At 38.8% G+C, this 19,129-nt stretch overlaps 2 long non-coding RNA genes across 3 annotated transcripts in view; one reads left to right on the top strand and one right to left on the bottom strand.

Annotated features, from left to right (window-relative positions):
* Positions 1-3,859: 3,859 nt before the first annotated feature.
* The window catches only part of LOC107837104 (uncharacterized), a 39,350-nt gene continuing 24,080 nt past the window's right edge, over positions 3,860-19,129 (bottom strand). Inside the window, exon 5 of one of the 2 annotated variants that reach the window (XR_001663093.1) lies at positions 3,860-3,989. This is a non-coding gene — a long non-coding RNA (uncharacterized LOC107837104). Of the gene's footprint in view, positions 3,990-9,845; positions 10,152-19,129 lie in introns of those variants that run through there. The other variant, XR_001663092.1, reaches the window with a different exon arrangement.
* Positions 13,672-19,129, top strand: part of LOC103143518 (uncharacterized) — a 75,732-nt gene continuing 70,274 nt past the window's right edge. The window contains exon 1 of the long non-coding RNA XR_001663091.1: positions 13,672-14,134. This is a non-coding gene — a long non-coding RNA (uncharacterized LOC103143518). The remainder of the gene's footprint in view (positions 14,135-19,129) is intronic.

The raw sequence follows: 19,129 nt of genomic DNA on the forward strand, positions 1-19,129 counted from the left end.
ACACACACGCACACACACGCACACACACACAAAGTAAGCTTATTCATTGCTTTCCTAATTCTTTCCTTACTTTTAATTATGTACTTCGGTTTATGTGCATATATTTTTTATGCTGTGTGGGAAGAAAAAGCACCAGAGCGTGAGCAGCTCAGAGACAAACAGAATGAAACAAAGATTATGCATGGTGTCTCCACCCTGCAGGGTAGCAAAGCGTTTCAAAGGCTGGCTAGACTGCACTGGGCAGCTGCTGTGGTGTAAAGAGCCACTACCCTGCCAGACACACAGATGTAGAGTAATGAGTCATTGTGTACTGGAATCTTGTCAAAAGCCTCCTTTTCTCTTCTCCTCTGTTGTTTCTGTCTTTGTAAATGTCTCTTTTACTCCGTCCTCTCCACGTCACGTCCCTCTGTGTCTTAATACTCCTGCTTAGGCCTGAACGCCATCTTAACGATTTCCCCGGCTTGTTTGCGCTTGGCGAGACGCACCCGTCAAGCGTTCCAATGAGGACTTATTTCTGACCACGTGGAGTAAAATAAAATTTAATAAGGTCACATTGCACAAAGCAGCACCAAAGGGCAAAATTTGTAAAGGTCACAGCAGGGGTGGAGAGGTCTCAGCATGCAGCTCGGCTGGGAACAAGGCGGAATAATTTGACAGTGGAGAAAAACGAAGGGAAAGAAGTCTACGAAGGTCTTGTATTCTTCCTTTTAATTTCTCTTTGTTCCTTTCAGCTTAAATCATTTTAGTGAGTAATGAGGCAGCGTTTCGAAAAAGAAGAAAGTACTGTGTTTTTGTTTTTGTTGTTGTTGCTATCGGAACAAACTGGACGAGGTTCCACAAAGGCAGTATATCAAGTTAGGAACCATTTAACATTTGCGTATCACAAAGAATTACGTGAAATTAGGTGGAAACCATCTCTAGTTTATAAATAGAAAACGTACAAACGGATTATGTTGCATCAGGAGTTGGGTTCTATTATTCATTGATTTCTGCTTCTCTTTTTCATCAGTCATTAGTTTGACTGCCTGCAACAACAAACACATCAAAGACCGGACTGGAGAAAAGAGCTAGTAAAAATGCATCGCACCAGTTGAGGCGTTCACTCGTGACTCAGAGAGAGGGCAACGACTTCATGAGACTGCCAATTAGCTTGTTCGAGATGCCTTTCCTGGAAACTGAACTAAAGCAGGTGGCAGCAGCAGGAGGCAGCAACAAAAAGCTGCAGTTAAGGCGCTTTAGTTTCTTGCAGCCTTCGGTGTGCACGGAAACTCACCAGAACACTCAGGCAAGATAAGAACGCCGTCTAAAAAGATGTGAAATGAAGATTTCATTAAGACAGCTGCTGGTGCTTGTCAGCATCATCATGACTTCATCACAGTATAACCACTATGTTACAGAAAAATGCTCTTGCTAAATCTGTCTTGCAGGAGTTTGCCAAAATTACATCTAAGAATACATCTACATGACTGCTTTGGAAAGTTGCTGCAAATAATAGGCTGTTCGGAGATTTGTAGACTTTTGAAAATCTGAAGAAGAAAAAAAAGACATTAGTCACAACAGTCAAATCTGCATTTTATGCTTCTCCTTCTTCTCCTTCTCCTTCCGCTTCTTCTTCTTCGCAAATATCAAGAGGGAATGTGGGCTTTTACAATCACTTAGCCATTTTCTGGCAAACGTAATTATCTTTGCAGCACACAGTGTTGTTCTCATTCACCAACAGCACAACATCTCCTCCTCCTCTCTGCACTGCAAGAAGGTTGATAAGAGAGGAGGAGCCTGAAGGGAATAGGAGGATGTCTGATAAATACACCTTTTGTTCTTTTCTTTTATGTATTTCTTCATTTAGTTTAGTTTAAAAAAGAAATCCAAACAAAGGTATTAAGTGTTTGTTCATTGCTCTGGCAACTAGTTTTGAATAAAATTATCCGTGTAATCTGTCGAAGTTTGTGTGATGATGCATCAAAAAAAAATCACTATTAATTATTTGTTTTTTATTTACTTTTGCTCATAGTGCCTATGCCACTTTTCTATCATTTAAAGTAAAGCATTAAAAAAGCATTTACTCTTCTAAACACAACTAGGAGTGCCTGGATATCTTGGTGTATTTCAGGTTAAAATTAGCTTGTAGTCTGCTGACAGCGCCCCTAGTGGAACAAAGGAAGTCTCAATGGGATTGAAACATCGTATAAAGAAGTTGCAGATCAAAAATTTCTAATTGGTTAAAGTTTCTGTAATTGTAAGTTCATTTATTGTGTTTTTACTTTTTGTCAGACTTTTACATGTTTCACTTCAACAAACTAATTTCATTTTGACTCAAGACTGCATAGAACCAACAGTTTGTAAAATTATAAATTCATTTTTGATTAAAGGAAAAAAAAAAAAAAAACTACCTAAACCAATTTGGCCCAATCTGGAAAAGGTAACTGCCTCCTCGACCTGGTGATTGGTTGGGTCACCCTTGATCGTAAACATTGTCATCAGGTTTTTGAGAACTGTATTTTATATTGCTACGGAGGAATTTTTGCCCACTCTTTTTTTTTTTTTGAAACATTGTTTTAATTACTCTCACCGGAGGATTTCCGAGCATAAATTGCCTGGTCAGGGTCATGACACAGCATCTCATTTAGATCTGAATATTAAATATGCTTCTCCGATAAAAATGACCATTTTAAAGCCGTTTGCTGGTGTTCTTCAGATCATTGTCTTGTTGCGTGACTCTTGTGAACTGGAGCTTGTGGTCAGGAGTCGGTTGAAACCACTGCCTCATACAGATGCTTTGACAGATATATTCATCACTTGACTCTAAAGAAGCATGTTTTTAAGAGACCTGAAATGCTTGGACCAATCGATGCAATCACAGATGCTTTTAATTCAAAAATAACTTAATATTTGATGAACCTTGTTTATAGTTTCATCAACATAAGTAAACAAAAGAGTTAATGTTTGGAGAAGACTAAAACCGCTATGCCCACAATTATTCACCCTGGAAGATCGAGATGAAACTCGCTTTCATCAAGAAGTTTGTCTCTGACAGGAAATGAAACAAACACACCTACAAACACAATTAATCAAAGCAAAAAGAGTTTTAGTTTCAGAAAAAAATAATTGATCCATTATTGGTTACATTTCATTTTAAAATAACACGGTAAATTGATTATATCAGTCTCATTAATCAGTGGGAGTTTTTAAACCGTCCCTTTAAACCTTTCAAGTCTCGTTCAAACATTTCGTGATTTTTATGTAAAGTCTCAGTCATAGATCAATCAATAGGCACATTAATTGTCATTAATTGCTACCTCTTGATAACCCAACATCCTTCTTTTCTTTCTACTAAGCCTGTACATAAATTGCGTAGACATAGTAGTTATGACATACTGTACAAGTTTTTCATTTCCTTTTCATTCAAATACCGAAGCCTAAAATTGAACCAAACCAGGAACATCAAAAAGAAAAAAAAAAAAAGAAATAAGCAGAGTTGGGAGTGTAGCAAAAGAGGACGCCTTTTCTTTTGGGTGACCAGAAATGATTGAGAAAAAAATAACTTTCAAATGAGTCTATATGTCACTGAGACATACACCTTGTTGGAAAAAGCCTTAAATGGTCAGCACTGCTGTAATGGGCAAATTGAATAATTATTAGTTCATAAATTGTAATGATAATAGCACAGAACACCAAATTAGAAAAATATTTGATGTTTTCTGGCTTTGTTTCAACACCCTCTCTGTTTTTTAGCTTATGTAACGTCTTTAACCAGCTGTACTGTCTTGCAAGCAGAAAATCACTTAATTTTCTGTGGTTACTGAGCTGCAACCAATGATCTCTGGAAGGGTTTCTGGTGCTACTTTTTTTTTTCTCTCTCTCTCTTTCCTTTCCGCAACTGATTAACTTCAAAGTGGCCACAAATGCAAGTCTCTGAAGAGAAAGCTTTTAAACTTGCTTTAAAAGACGGACTCGGGGCACGGCTTCTAAAATGGCTTTGTAGGCAGCATCTATGCAGGAGAGAAAATGGGGGAAGGGAGTAAGATAAAGCCATTAACACATTCTGTTACAGATGTTTGAATTACCAGTAAAAATACTTTTATATCTTGAATAATTTGTCTTTTATCTTGTTTTTTTTTGCTGAATTAAAAGTTGAAAGTAGAGATAGATATATTTAGGTCATACAGCAAGCATAACAGCGCCCTTAATCTTCCTTCATAAACTTTATATATATGTTATTATGTTTTAAAATAATGTCTTCAGATTGTTATTTTTGTTGTTTACTTTAGAGAATAGTTAGTGTCAGACATTTTGGCTCCTGCTGAAGCCAAATGACAACAATGAGCCTTTTTAGCCTGTTAACTGATCAGATAAACAGAGAGCCGATATGATTATTAAGCTGATAATAATAAATAGTCTCATTACACCAGAGCTGCAGACTAAGCATGACCCAAAGTGTCAGAGACACTTTAGGTAGCAGCCACTTCTGCCAGCAGGAGAGAGCAATGTACCATGCCACATTACAAATCCTGCTCTGGACATTTTGGAGGAACCCAACAAACAGCCTGAGGCATTGACTTGACCCTGAAATTCCCTGCATCCCCGTCCAATAGAAACCAGCAGGAAACACCAGAACAAGCTTGATAGTTAGGGATGCTGCTGTGAAAACCCACAACACTCCCAGCAACTTGGTGCCTCACATCACTGGAGACCCCCAGAGATCCTGTGTTCACACCACATTATGTCAAGAGGGAGCTGTTAAATACAAAGCAAGGGATTGTATTGTTTGTAAATCTTTTTTTTTTTTTTTTGAAATTATGCAAAAACTAAATCGCAACTGAAATTTTAAGCTCAGCTGCTGTCTTTCAGAGTCCACACAACCCTTTCATGCCCAAAATCAACTTGAGCTGGAGTTAAAACACAAGACCACAGCCAACCATGTTATAAACTCAGACAATGCAGTGTGTTATCACCAGCCACAGTGCCCTCCGCTGGCTGCTGGAGCCGGTGTGCCAAACCAGTGTGACTGGATGTGGAAGAGAGATAGGGTGCTCTGATAGAGCTGCAGGCATGAAAAAAGAACATTTCATGTTGCTAAAACACAGACTAGCGACGGTGTCTTAGTTCTGCATCGCAGAACTGGATGTGTCTTTGCAATTTCTGCTCTGAGAGTCTCTGCCAACCTGCCAGTCCCCATGGTCAGGGAAATGTGTAGCACTCGTGTTCACGTTTAAATAGCGGAGGATGGCGGTTGCTGTCCTTCAACCTATTGACTGGTCATGCATCACAACCGACCTTTGTGTTGGAAAAGAAAAAAAAAAAGAAAGTACTGGCAGCTGAAGGAATCGTGAAAGTGTTTGATTTCTGGTAAAGTCTGGAAGATAAAAGTTTAAACTGAGAGGCACAGAAAAGACTTTACAAGGATTGCAATAAGTCAAGGATGAAATGGAAAAAGATGGAAAGTGCATTGATTAGATCACTCAGCAGACCATAGAAAGAGACTGAGAGAGGAAATGGCTCAAAGATCCCGATTTAATAGTATTCTTTCAGACAGGCTAGTCATTGGAGAGTGTGAATGACTTTGAGTTATCACCCCTTTTATTGTATCCGGATTGATCACATTATCTCCCATCCATCTCTGTATGTTCATCCCAGCTGAAAGTGGTTGTCCAAAGCACATAATGGAAAGATTAGAAGAAAACCTCTGTTCTGGCAACACTCAATATTTCCCCATTAGTGCACCGACCTCTGGGATTAGACCTTTGCCACACATTAAAGATGTCAATACTGCTAATATTGTTTTTGGAGGTCCTCCACCTTCTTAGAGCTACAGCTTGGGTAACTAGATCTATTTGATAAGATCTATCGAACTGCTCTGAGACTAGCAGTTGGAGACCTCAGTGTCTCATCTCCTGGAGAATGGAGATTTTCTCCATTTCTTCAAAGTGGACACTCCAACTAGCTAACATGCAAGTCAACATCTGAGTCAGCAGACAGAAAAAAATGCATAAACTGGATCAAAGTGTTTTGCTTTAAGTTATTTTCATTTCAGCTGTGAGTACGTTGTAAAAAGTAAATAAAGTTTGATAGTAAATCACAGAAAAGACTCAGAAAATAGGAAAAGTTGCAGAAGGTTAATTGGCAGATGAACTAGATGATCTGACTCATTAAATTAGCTTTTTTTCAGTAAAAATCAGTCTATTGCATTTTTTTAAACGATGAACGTTTGTGAGTTTTTGTAATGTTGTTCTTTAGGCACAAGAGGGCGCCATTGAGCTTTGCCTGGGTTGCAAAGTGTCCATGTTACTTAGAGTCTTCACACCATGTTCCGGTTCTGCAAACTGAGCTAATCAAAGAATTAAGTAGATTTTATTGAGCTAAAGTTTTGTTAGTTTAACAGATTTTCCATTCTAATTCCACTAATGAGGGAATTAAAATAGGACCCGATTCTGTAATAAAGGCTCATTTCAAGTCCAGTCTGAGAGAAAACTGCCCAAAAAGAAAATATTTGAAGTATTTTGAATATTTGTAGTATTATTAATAGAGTTTTTTTTTGTTTTTTTTCTGCATGTCATGAATGGCTGTATACTGACAAGAAGCATAATTGCAGTGGTTAATGGAAACACACTCCTGTGTGTGTGTGTGAGAACGTTAATTCTGTGCTGCAATGCTGAGGTCATATCCACTGGGATGGCTTGGCCGCACGCGGACAGGATGAGGAATAGAGCTCTACTTTCTGAGTTAGATAAATACCTCCATCCGCTTCACCGGAGCATTCATCAGGGACGGCACGAAAACCAAAATCAGCATCAATCAATCAAAAGCATCAATAATTAAGTAGCCACACACAACATAAGAGGGTGAAGAGCGGGTGGGGTCCTCAGTGGTCCATAAGGTTGGCTCTGGAGTGGTCCTAAATGCTGCTAATGTCTCTGAAGCGTGTCACAGAGGACAAACCTAAGCAGGATGCATCTTTTTTTTTTAATTTATTTATTTATTTAAATGCAATAATGCATTGTATTGTTCATTTATTTGCCTTTCCTCTGGCTTACCTCCATTTACTTCTTCTTTGACTTTTATAGAATTTAAGTCAGACTACATGACAAATAAGGATAAAGATTCCCTCTGAAGACAAACACCAACCCAACCCAGTCTGGAGAAGTCTGAGCTTTATAACTTATTAATGAGGGCCACCGTCAGAGCAATGCTGAACAAAACAACACTGATGCCATGGCTTTTAGTTCATTCGATTTGTCGAATGATTGATACAATTCTGTTCACTTGTATCAACTATTATCAAATCAATCAAGCTAAGATCTGCTTAACAAAACAGAATAACTGCATCAACAAGTACATTAATGTGTGTGTTCTCTCACACTTCATGCAATAAAAACAAGAAATAAATTCTAGAAATTCTGTATATTTTCTTTTTTCTTTTTTTTTTTTTTTTGCAGTTTTATGTGCAGATGTTTCAGCAAATCCTTTAAGAAGACGCATTCTGCTGCAAGCAGTTGTATTTTGGATGTAAAAGGGGTTTTGGTGTCATGTTTCTGCAGGGGCCCTGGGACAGAAAAAGGTCTAGGATTTCTTTCCGTGTCACTTTGTCCTTGCCAAGGAACTAACTCCAGCTATTTTTTTTCCCCTCCTATCCTTGTACATCTTTATCACACTCCAGCAGTAGTGGCAATTAGTTCTGGGACAGCATGGCAAATTTAGCTTGGGCTATCTGAGTAAAGTTATCATTATGTAATGTATAAAGTTGCCACTAGGGGGAGGGGTAGAGCTGAAATAGGACAAAAGAAAACAAAGAGGAGGGGTGGACAGTGGGGGGGCAGACGGGAAACTTAAACTTAAAGAGGGAAAAAGTCGGTGATAATTAAAACTGAAATGTTTGAGATGAAGACAGAGAGGACAGGCAGATGATGCCGTACCTTCTTTTTCTTTTTTTTTTTTTTTTTTTTTTTTTAAGGGAATCATTTTTGGTTTGTTTGTGTGCATGCAGGTGAGAGAGAGTAACCTGTATCCCTCCCCTGCCATTGCCGGCATTTCGCTCAGCAGTGCATTTCCATTCGTGGGGCATGGTGGGAGCAGTGACCTCGGGGAGACCCTGTAATTATCCTCTGTGTCTGCGACAGGCCGAGATAATCAGTCTCACTGGGAATACTGGCTGAGATCTGTGGATGAGTGATTCTAAAGGACCTAATCCTCAATGAAGCACTCTCTTAGCTCTCGAACTGATGGCTGGAGTGCTCTCACAAGATGCCTGTTTTGATACACTCTCAGGTCACAGTCTCTGTAATCGCTCTTTCATTCTCTACTCTGTCACTGTTTGCATTTCGCCGCTTGGACTTGCTTGCATTTGATTCTGCTTTTCATGTGAAACAAATTATTGTGTCAGAATTGGTTTTAAACAAAAAAAAATAAAATAAAATAAATAAATCATAGTTTTGTTTATTGTGTTAAACTGTAACATTTTTGTGACGGCACCTGACCATAAAAGATACCTGAGGCAGATTGTCTTATTATCAATTGAAATGAAAATGCAATATTACTATTTCAGCTCTGATTACTGCATTAATTCATTTTGAACGTATTTATTTGTGTTGCACCAAATCAAATTGGTATACCAATCGATACACATCAGACCAAATTTAAATTCAATTTCCATTTGATGCCGGGTATAACACAGTGAGCCTATATAATCTTAATAGGTGATTGATCTAAGGAACTCTATTTGATTGCATGGAGTCTTTGACTGTCCAGCAATCTAAGAAAGCATGTGGTGACAGTGGACTCCACAAGTTGTTGCATTAACACATTAACATGTGGCTTTTTCTTTAGGAGTTAATTGTCCACATAGAGTTCCTTAGATCAATCAGTTATTAGCTTAACACTTGGACAGGCAAACCTGCATCTAGATGCCACATTACAGCAAGTGCTGGTGCTTCAGATAAAAAACTAAAAAGTAAAGGTTAACATGCACAGTTACCCTTTGAAGTCAGGGTGTGAGTACACAAACACAATGGTTCAACATCTCATACATTTTTAAAAGAGGCTTCAGAAAAAGGCAGAGATTTGGCACAGGCCACAAACACATACAGATGAAACGGCACATACGCTTACCAAAACCACACGCAACACATATTTAAATGTCAAGCCACTTGCCAAAAAGCACCAAAGAAAACCTAATGCATTTCTGCTAAAGTTTATTGTCTCTTAATTGCATTATTTTTCTGTTTTCCACCCTCACTCGACTGCAATAAAAACCTTCCACCTTTTTTTTTTTTTCACCCCAAAGTTTTCTGCCTGAAAACTCTGTGGAGAAATTTACAATATGGATGTATTCATTGAAATTTCCAGTACCAGAGACACTTGTGCATCTCCGCCTTGCGAGACGAGCAGAGCAGCATTCCCACAGGGGGGGCCTGGGAATCAATTACCATTCTCCCGAGGCAGGGGATTGGCTACCAGAGGACCACAACATCCCAGACAGCCACACGGTCAGGCTGTCATCGTTTGATTTACAAATAATCAGCTCCTAATTGTATCACATCGGTCTGCAGGTACATCTAATTTAGGAGGGAATGTGAATTCACAAGGGTTTTGGCAGGCAGAGCTATTGTGCCTTTCTGGTAATAAAGCAGAAGCAGGCACTTTAATGTTGTTGGCCCCTGGTAGCCCTGCACTGCGATCCGCACACACTGGTGGAGGTTTGGGAGCCAGACTTTTGTGCTTTCCCAGTTTGATCGACAGCTGACATGACTGGCTCTGGAGTTGCCAGTCAATGCACAGCTGAAAGTAGTCCCAGTGCAAGAAGCCCATCCGCTCGAGGAAATCTTCAAAGGATTTTTTTTTTTTTTTTTTGATATTGTATTGTTGTTTTCTCTCAGACTGATGAAGTCCGTGTTACAACCGCATCTACTGGACGACGAATAGCTGTTCTTATAAAGTTTACAAGAAGAAAAGTGGTGTTTCAGTTTGCCGCTATGTCATCGGGGAAACTAAAATTTATAATCTAGTTATGTGGCACTCACAGGGCTCTTACCTTCAATAAGATGCAATAAATCATTTCAGCCTTGCGAGGTAATTGCTGGTTTAATAGAGCGTCTTTATTTAGCTTATTGTCTGATCTTTTCTGCATCCATGACATCAGAAGAAGACAGCAGACTCCCCTGAGCATCAAAACGCAGACAGGCTGGAACAAAAAAAATAACAACGGCTCTATTAATCTACTATGTCATGACTCTTGATCAATATATATTTTGCTCTGGTTCAACAATAACCATTTATCAAGTGAATCTCAATCTGCAAAGGACAACCTTTTAAGATGTCAAGGGGAAGGAAGGGATTCTATTTAACATGCAGATAAAGTGGAACAAAGATACACTTTTTTTAGATTCAAAAGATGCACAATTCCTTCTATTAATTTAATGAAATGAGTGTAGTCTGTAATTTATTAATATATGAATGCTCTAATGCTCTGAAAGGGCTTTTGGGAAACAATGGTTCAGACCTTCAGCCATAACAGGAATTAAAATTGCACAAAGTTGGAAAGTGCCACCCTTAAATAAGATTTTCTATAAAACAAGGATATTGAGCTTATAGATGGTACTGTATAACTAAACTAGCAACATTATAAATTATGAAAGGGAAAATATTTATCAACCTGTTATTCATCTTTCTCTGCCTGATCCAGTATATTGATCAATTCTTTTTAGTCTGAGATAAATATATAGTTTCACGTTCTTTCGTATTTGTTATTTCTAATTTGTTATTTCTAATTTGGAGCTCATTTGAGATTCAGTCACATTTGGCAAATTAGAATGCTACACTCATATTCACAAAGTGAAGCATATTATATAGATTAACTACGCACAGGTTAATCATAAGAGCAATTATCATTCCTGTTACTTATATATATTTTTTTCATTTACAGATCATGAAAACATCCAGACCACTAAAAACATTTTAATACAGAAATGTGGGCTTAGAACACATATTCTAATTGATTAAAAATTACTGAACCTTTCCCAAAAAGATTTTTTATCCCTTATGAGAAGTACAAAAATTTTGTAGCTCAGTGCTGTGTTGAGGGCACAACGCAGAACCTCATCTTGAACTTATGCAATGGGCCGGCCCTGGTGGGAGCTTCTCTTACTGAACACACTGCTGCAGTTCTCTAAGAGTGAGCTGGAGAGGTTTCTTTTAAACTCCATTATTTAACTCTGTTACTTTCCTCCTAATTGTGCAAGTTGACAAGAAAGATTTGAGTCCTCACCCAACCTTGTTGCAGCTCCAGTTGTTTCAGACTTAGTAATTGTTTAGACAAGCTGCTTTTTTTTCTTAACTTCATAGATGATAAATTTCAATTCACATTTGCCTCACTTGAACAGCCTGTTCTCTCGTCTTTCCCATTTTGATCAAGAGACGGGATCCCCAGTGCTCTGCACACAGTACATGACTAACTAACTCAGTTCAATCATAAAAAGGAAAGGAAAAATTATTTTAAAAAATGCTTCAGTTAAATTTTTTATACAAAATTAGTGAAAGTAATCACTTATCTCCTTAGAGAATATATGAAAAAAAATTCCTTATATATCAACACAATTTGTGTTGACATATATATAAAGAAAACTGAATAGCATTTAAAGTGATAAACATTGCTTATCAAAGCTTGCTTGTTGTTTTTTATTTGTTGTTGTTGTGTTTTTTGCCAGTGTTGCTTTTCTACTAACACTTTTTCTAACTTTTTTTATGTAAAACTGTGAACTTCGTCTCAGTTACTTCCTAATCTGCACTCAGCTCTGCCCTCGACAACATTTTTCAGAAACTGCTCCCGGTACGAGTCGCTTGTGTAGTTCACTGGGACTGAAATACTGAAATTGCCAGTCATTTCAGGAAAATGAAAACCATAGAGTTTCACCGTCAAACAGATTTCCTGCATTTAGGCTGCTGCTCACAGTACATAAATACAATATAGTTCTCAGGGCTTTACGACACCCAAAAGGAATATTCACAAATGCGGTGACAGTTCCTTTATTTGTTGACAGGCAGACAGGCAGAAATGTTCAAGTAAGCAGTAACGCAATACTAACATGAAATTCTCTGATTTGCTATTTACGGTTTTCTTTTTAATAAAAAGCTGTTGCCTACGTGGAAATAGTTTCTTAGTTCTCCTTGTGTTGTAAAATTGCACCAATTTCCGTGTTTGTCTTTTATCCTGTTTCTGAGACGTCTGTGTTTTCTATATTTTCACATTAACAGACGAGGGAATTGTGCAGCTATTCAAGGATAATTAAATTCATTCTCTGAAAGGTTTTTACCATCTTCTGATGTAGCTCAAAGCCTTAAGAGTTTGGTTTAAACCCCACAAAGGAGCTACAGTTAAGAGCAGGGAAAAAGGTGTGATCGAGTGGATTACTAACACTAAATACTGCACTTACATTTAATGGAATAATCTGCATGTTTTTGTTTTGTTTCTTGTTTTGTTTTGGGGTTTTTTTTCAAAGGCATTGCAGTGAAATCTGTTTAAAAAGTTCTAAATAATCCACAGACCAAAAAAAAAAAAGATCTGCTGTCCTATTCATATAATTTTTTGTTGCTATTCATTTTTTGTTGCTATTCATTTTTGGTTGCGAATGTAATGTACAAAGGTAGTTTAATAATAATCTTCTGTCACTAAAACAAGACAAGAAATCCACAAAACCACGGCATCCAACAGGAAGTCCTGGCAGCCAGTGGGATCGCTGAAGCCAAAGGCCATGGCAGCTACAGGTGCGCCTCATTCTTTACTGCCTGACTGAGATGGATATCATCAATTTCTGTTGGTAGCGTTTGTGCTAAGTTGTATCTAAATAATTCAATAGCTGGAGCGACTCTCAAATTGCTTTTATTCCGAACAGAATACAAAACAGACAATGAAAAAAAAAAAAGAAGAGCACGCCGTTTCCTTTTTCTTCTGTGGTTGCAGAAAGATTTCCTTGTCAGAAAAAAAGGAGGGTAAAACATTGTGGGCTAAGTGATTCCATACATCTCCTCTGCTTTGTGTTGTGTGCTTCACACAGCAGATTCAAACTAACTCGAAACACAGTTCCATTTTTTTTAACATGTTTCCTTTATTGCAGCAGTCCCCCTCCCCCCCTCGCCTCCCCCAACCCTCTTTTTCAATGGATAGAGCAGCCATTTCAATATTAGTCAGCATGTGTACGGTCCATAGCTGCAGTTTCTTTGGAACAAATTTACAAAGCAAGACGCATCGAGCACAAACGCAGCTCCGGCACTTAACAACTCTTCCCCTCTGCCTTCTTTCTCCTGTGATTTTGCAAAGTAAACAAACATCATTTCGAGTGATTCCTCACAATCCATCCCCTCTGCCTCTGTAGTCTGCTTGAACCCGACTTGCTTGCGCTTGTCAGAGGATCTGCTTTAATCGCTCAGTGCTACCATGTGATGTTCAAGGCCCTGCTCCTCCTCCCAGCCGTCTCGTCTCTTTATCTGTCAATCACAAGAGCTTGAAAAAAACATAGAGCCTTTATTTCAAGAGCTGCCTGATCAATATCATCAATCCATCCACCACCCCTTCTCGCACCCCCCCCATACACACATGTTCTCTCCCTTCATCTCTCCCAATCGTTCCCTTTCTTTACTTCTCTCTCTCTTTCTCCCTCGCTTCTCCCCCTCTCCCTCTCTCTCTCTCGCTCTCTCTTTCTCTCTCGGCTGCTGCAGCTGTATCCATTTCCTCCTGGCAAAAAGGGACTTTATGAATAAATGATACTGAATTGCTGAAGGTTCAGATACTAAATAATGAATTTCACCACCAAAAACACAACAACTTCTCCAATCATAAAATAGCTCTCCCCTTCCATATTGATTGTGCTTGTGCAACCAGATGCACAGAGAGCACAGTCTGCATCCGTGCAAGGTAGAGGACCATACGGGGGGAAAAATGTACAAAAATCACATGGATCTACATGCTTTTTTTTGTTGTTGTTTTTTTGAAACGGTAGATATCTGATAAGAGAGGCTAACGGATGGGTTCCGATGGCAGGCACACTTTCCCAGAGCTCCTATCTCATCTTCGTGGAAACAGTGGAGTTGGAGTGAGAGAGGTGGAGGGGAAAAAAATCTGAAAACTTTTCTTCATGGGACATTTAAAGTAAGTGCGGTCATCTATTCCGTGCCACGGCTTGTAATGTGTTGCCCAGAATGTGTGTTTGTGTGTGAGTAGGTGTGTGTGTGTGTGTGCGCGCGCGTGTGTGTATGTGTGTGTTGAAGGAGAAAGTGTATTGGCTGGTGAGGCCATGATTTTTTTCTTTTTTTTTTTTTTCCTCAGGTCATATTTGGTCGAGGTGCAGCTGTAATAGTCAGTTGCGGCTCAATGTTGAAATAATATTCTGATTAGTCACATCTCATCTTTTTCCTACAATAATGACAATAATAACAAAATGACAACAAAAGCAGCTTATGGGGTAATAATGTGTGAATAGGAATGTGTCTTGGGGGGATATGGGTTTATTGTTCGAGAGGTTTTCAAATATTGTGTCCTGTTCTCACATAATATAAACATATATTACATGCTGAGGGAGAACAGTTCAGCTGTTAAGGGCTGAGTGTGTGTGTGTGTGAGTGTGTGTGTGGATGAGTGTGTGCACAGAAGAGAAAAGCTGTAAAGCAATGCAAAAATGTAACATGTTAAATTCTAAATGTGCCACAATAATTAACAGCTAAAGTAAAGAGTAAAACCAAAACAATATATTTATCACCTAAAAATCAATTACATTAAATATTTTTTTTTAAATTATAAACTTTAATGTACATTTTTTGTTTAAATTCATTATGCAACTTATTTTAGTTTTACACAATAAAACTAAAATAATCTGTTGTTATACAGATTGATTTTGCAAATCCAAATTATTTTTCAGTCAAACTCCTGTCACGCCGGGTTATCTTATATGGAGGCACGTACAGTACCAGTGTAGCGAGTGATTGTGGTGAGGGATAAATAATTGATACCTCAATGAATATGCAAATGAAAAATAGAGAAAAGGCGTGTGGCGTGTTCCCGGTGCACCAAGCTGAACAAAAGGCCCGTGTGATTTCCATCATCCAATTAGGAAATATTCAAGCCACCATGTTGGGACCGCAGCCCGTTTAGAGTTGTTTGGGGGTCCTGAACCCTTTGTGCTGTTGTCTTGAGGAAAAGCCTTTGAAGTAATTAAGTTCAAAATTTCCCCTGGTGGTGATTTTATTTCTACATGTATAGATGCAGTTTTCTGCCGCAGATAATAATTTGCGGGAAAAGTCCGGGATTTGTTTTAATGATGTTGCAGCCGTTTGTGCCTAACAGACGGTAATCTCAAATGGGCAATTTATCGAAGTAGCACGTCTCATGATGATCAACGTTATACAATAAAAGGAGCAAAATTATTTTTGACTTCCTCTGCTAGAAGCTCTCCGGTTTTGCATGCGAGCTCGTGTCACACCCTATCGTTTTCGCCGGTTTGCTTTAGCCTCACAACCAGCAAACTCGGGGAGACGGGAGCCGCGTGCAGCACGGGGCAGAACAACCTTTCAGCCACAACTCTGAGAGAAAAATTAAAATTTGATGTTGATCAAACAAGCTGAGAGCTTGAGATGACAGGGGCTTTCTACTCTACTAACCCCCGTCTCTTTCCATTTGGCATTACTGCTGAGCTGCAACTCAAAATTGCCCAATTTTTTTTTTTTTTTTTAGAGCGCCATCAAATCCAACTTGTAAATCAGTCTTTTCCCATTTGAGCCACATTTTTGGGCTCTGGCCACATGAGTGTGACGGACTCTGTCCCTTTAAATAATTTTAAATGATTAATTGGAAAAGCCAGAGGAAGAGGAAGAAGATGTGGATTTTGTTAAATTGTCAAGTGATTTGAAAATTCATCAACGATACACAAGTTTCCACTTTATTAGCGCTGTAGGGTTGCTAGCAAAAGACAGGGATTAATAACATCTTTTTGACAGGCAAGCCTTTAAATAATCCACCTCATCTTGGGGTTTAGGACTCAGACATCCCCCCCAAACCCCTCCCCTTGTCCCCACATGCGTACACACACACACAAACATGCACACACCCCAAGGGACCTGGCTCTCTGACAGGAGTCACAAGGTTGAGTTGGTCATTATGGAAGTCCTTGACCAAAGCTTAACACAAACTTACAATCCTGAACATCGGTCTTCAAGAATCCCCAGTGAATGATAACATGGAAACAAAATATGTGTGAACATATGTGTAGGAAGGCTAACCACCGGTGCTGTCGAATCAGATAGGTTCGCCATGTTAGCCCTCTACTGCTAACTGCTTAGATAATGGGGTATTCTCCCAAAAACTCTCCCATGCTGTTATATATACTGTCAGCGCTTCCCGATGACTTGGTACTGCAGGGGGAAAAAAAAAAAAAAAACTTTAAAAGATTAATCTGTAGCACATCTAAAAGTCGTTTTATATCTTATTTCCTTGTTTCCTGAGCCAGATCTGAAGGTGGGAAAAAATCCTTTCTCACTCTGTCGAGCCCCTGAATTATTAGAGGCATCAATATCTTTAGCATATTGCCAAGGGCTTCCAGACAGTATCTGCTTTCATTATTAGTGTCAGCTCAATTATAGCTCACACCCAACTGTTTCTCAACATCTAATAGCATCAATCGACAGGGATAGTTGACGAGCCAGCTCTCTCTTTCTCTCTCACACACGCACACGCACGCCCTCACGACCAATGTGTGTGAACATGAGTTAGCACATCACATCCGTCTGTGCTTTCTGTTGCGCTCTGTCATTCTGCTAATGCACGCAGCTGAAAGGAAGCACGGGACTCATAATGGAGGCCATGTTCTTAGTGGCGATGAGCAGCTGATGCAGCCTGGCCCATTTTCATCAAATATTAATGGCATGGAAAAATACACCCGGACTGAGGCCTCGTCCGCAGCCAAACCGAAGAGGCTGGGGGGAAAAGAGCGATGGGGAGAAAGTGCACTGAGTGTGTTTAGAAGTACCGTCTGATGGCCATAATTAGGGCCGCTGCAATTAAAAATTCAAAAGCCCCAGTTTATTTGAGCACATGAATCTTCCGCCCACTGCTGCATTTATTTCCCCTTTTACAAACTATTTCATTTTACAGCATCAATTGAACCGCAGTGTTTCCTCTGCAGCTCTTCCTCTATCTCATTCCTTACTTTTCCCAAACTTTGCATTTCAAGTGAGAGCTTTTGGAAAAGAAGGATAGCAGTACTTCTCGGAAGATGTTCACCTCAGCTTTTTGGAAGCTCTTATCAGGTTTGGCAAATAATGGGCAGCCGTTAAGACCAAAAACTGGCAAATATTCAGACACAAGTGATAAATAAAATTATTTGAAATGACCAATGCATTTAGGACAGGGAGTTTAGTTTATTTTCAGTCATTTCCGCTTCACACCCAAAACTTCACAATAATAAAAAAAAAAACTATTGACAAATCCAAAATTGTTTTGTAGTTTCTTTCTTTTACTTCCTCAATTTGTGTAAATATAGTACAGCCGTTAGCAATAACAAAGCCCATAAACCAGGACATAAATGGATGTTTCTTGTTCTTTTACACTAGTAGAAAAAAAAAACGCTATCATCTTCATGGTTACATTATTAGCAGTTATTATTTATAAAGCAATAGAAGTGCAAAAGATATTGTTAGGGCTTTCCTGTATAGACAATTGATTTCAATTGATTTGATTTGAATTAATAAAAGTTGGGAAAGTGGAATAGAAATGCAGACATCAATAGAAATTACACATAGCGCAACAGGGTGTCGTATTTCCATCTCAACAACATTTTGCAACATTTTGCACTAATAAACAGCTACAAAATTATATATTTGGAATCGTGTATGAAAATACAAATATTCACTTCATGCTCTGTATTTACTTAAAAGGAGACGCAAGACGAGTTCCTGCTCTTTGGAACTTAGGTGAATTAAATTCAGTTAAAATAAAATCTAACTCCAAGTATTGTAAAGATGATTATTGCAGAGAAAAATGATGATGAAACTCTGGGAACCATAAAACAATTTGGTGCTGTGTCTGCAGGCTGTCAACAGCAACAGAAAAAAAAAAAAAACGCATTTAAACACAAACCAGAAAATAGCTTGACCTTTAACATTAACAAAGCTGGTAATGCATGAAAGATATGAAATGCACTTTCTGTGACTTACAGTTACTTAAACTTTCCCATTGCATTTCTTTATTATTTGCAAAATCTTGGTTTTATTATTATATTATGTAGCTAACATCTAAATCAAAAGAAAGACTCCTAGGATTTTTTTGCATACACTGCTCTTTTCAACTGAACGGAATCCCACCAATGTGAATTGAATTGAATTGAATTGAATTGAATTGAACTGAATTGAATTGAATTGGGAGTACTGTGACAAATGGGAGTGTTAATAACCAGAGTAAACTAGACAAATTGCTACAAAAATTATGTTACAAATAAATTTTATTTTTTATATATATACTCCACCAAGCACAACCTTTCACCCAAAAACGTCAGAGCTTGAGAAATCTGGATGTCTCCTTGCACAATTGCACAAACAGTCACCAAACCTTTTTGTGTCAGCATCACAAACGAACAATGAAAAGTCGCGAGATAAATGTTAGGCTTCTGGGAAAACATTGTGATCTCGTGTTCCTTTTTACCCTTTTGTCACCTTTGCTCTCGCTATTATCTTTTTGTGGTTTTCTACACATTTTCTCCTCTTTCTTCTTTACCTCTCGCGGCCTCTCTGAGTTGCGCTCACACACAGACATGGCACACATTTGAGCAGCCTATTCCTCTTTTGAATAACACCTCTTTTATTAGTTTGGGTCCTTTCTCTCCTGCCTGCTTTAAACAGAGCGGGGAGATGGGATTCTAAAGAGCTGCCAGGGGCTCAGTTTGCACAGCGCTTTGATGTCATTGAGATGCTATGAGTGCAAACGCGTGCACACACAGACTTCCACACTGACTCCCACACCGACTAGACACCTCCACATTGCCAGACAGCGTCCCCCTCCACCACATGCACACTCACGCAAACATGCATACAGTAATTCTGTGCTTGCAGCTGCAAAACCGTACTTGGATGTGAACACTTTCCCAATTTTCTTTTTCTC

Source organism: Poecilia formosa, unplaced genomic scaffold (assembly GCF_000485575.1).
Source record: "Poecilia formosa unplaced genomic scaffold, Poecilia_formosa-5.1.2 Scaffold113, whole genome shotgun sequence".
Taxonomy (NCBI): Eukaryota; Metazoa; Chordata; class Actinopteri; order Cyprinodontiformes; family Poeciliidae; genus Poecilia; species Poecilia formosa.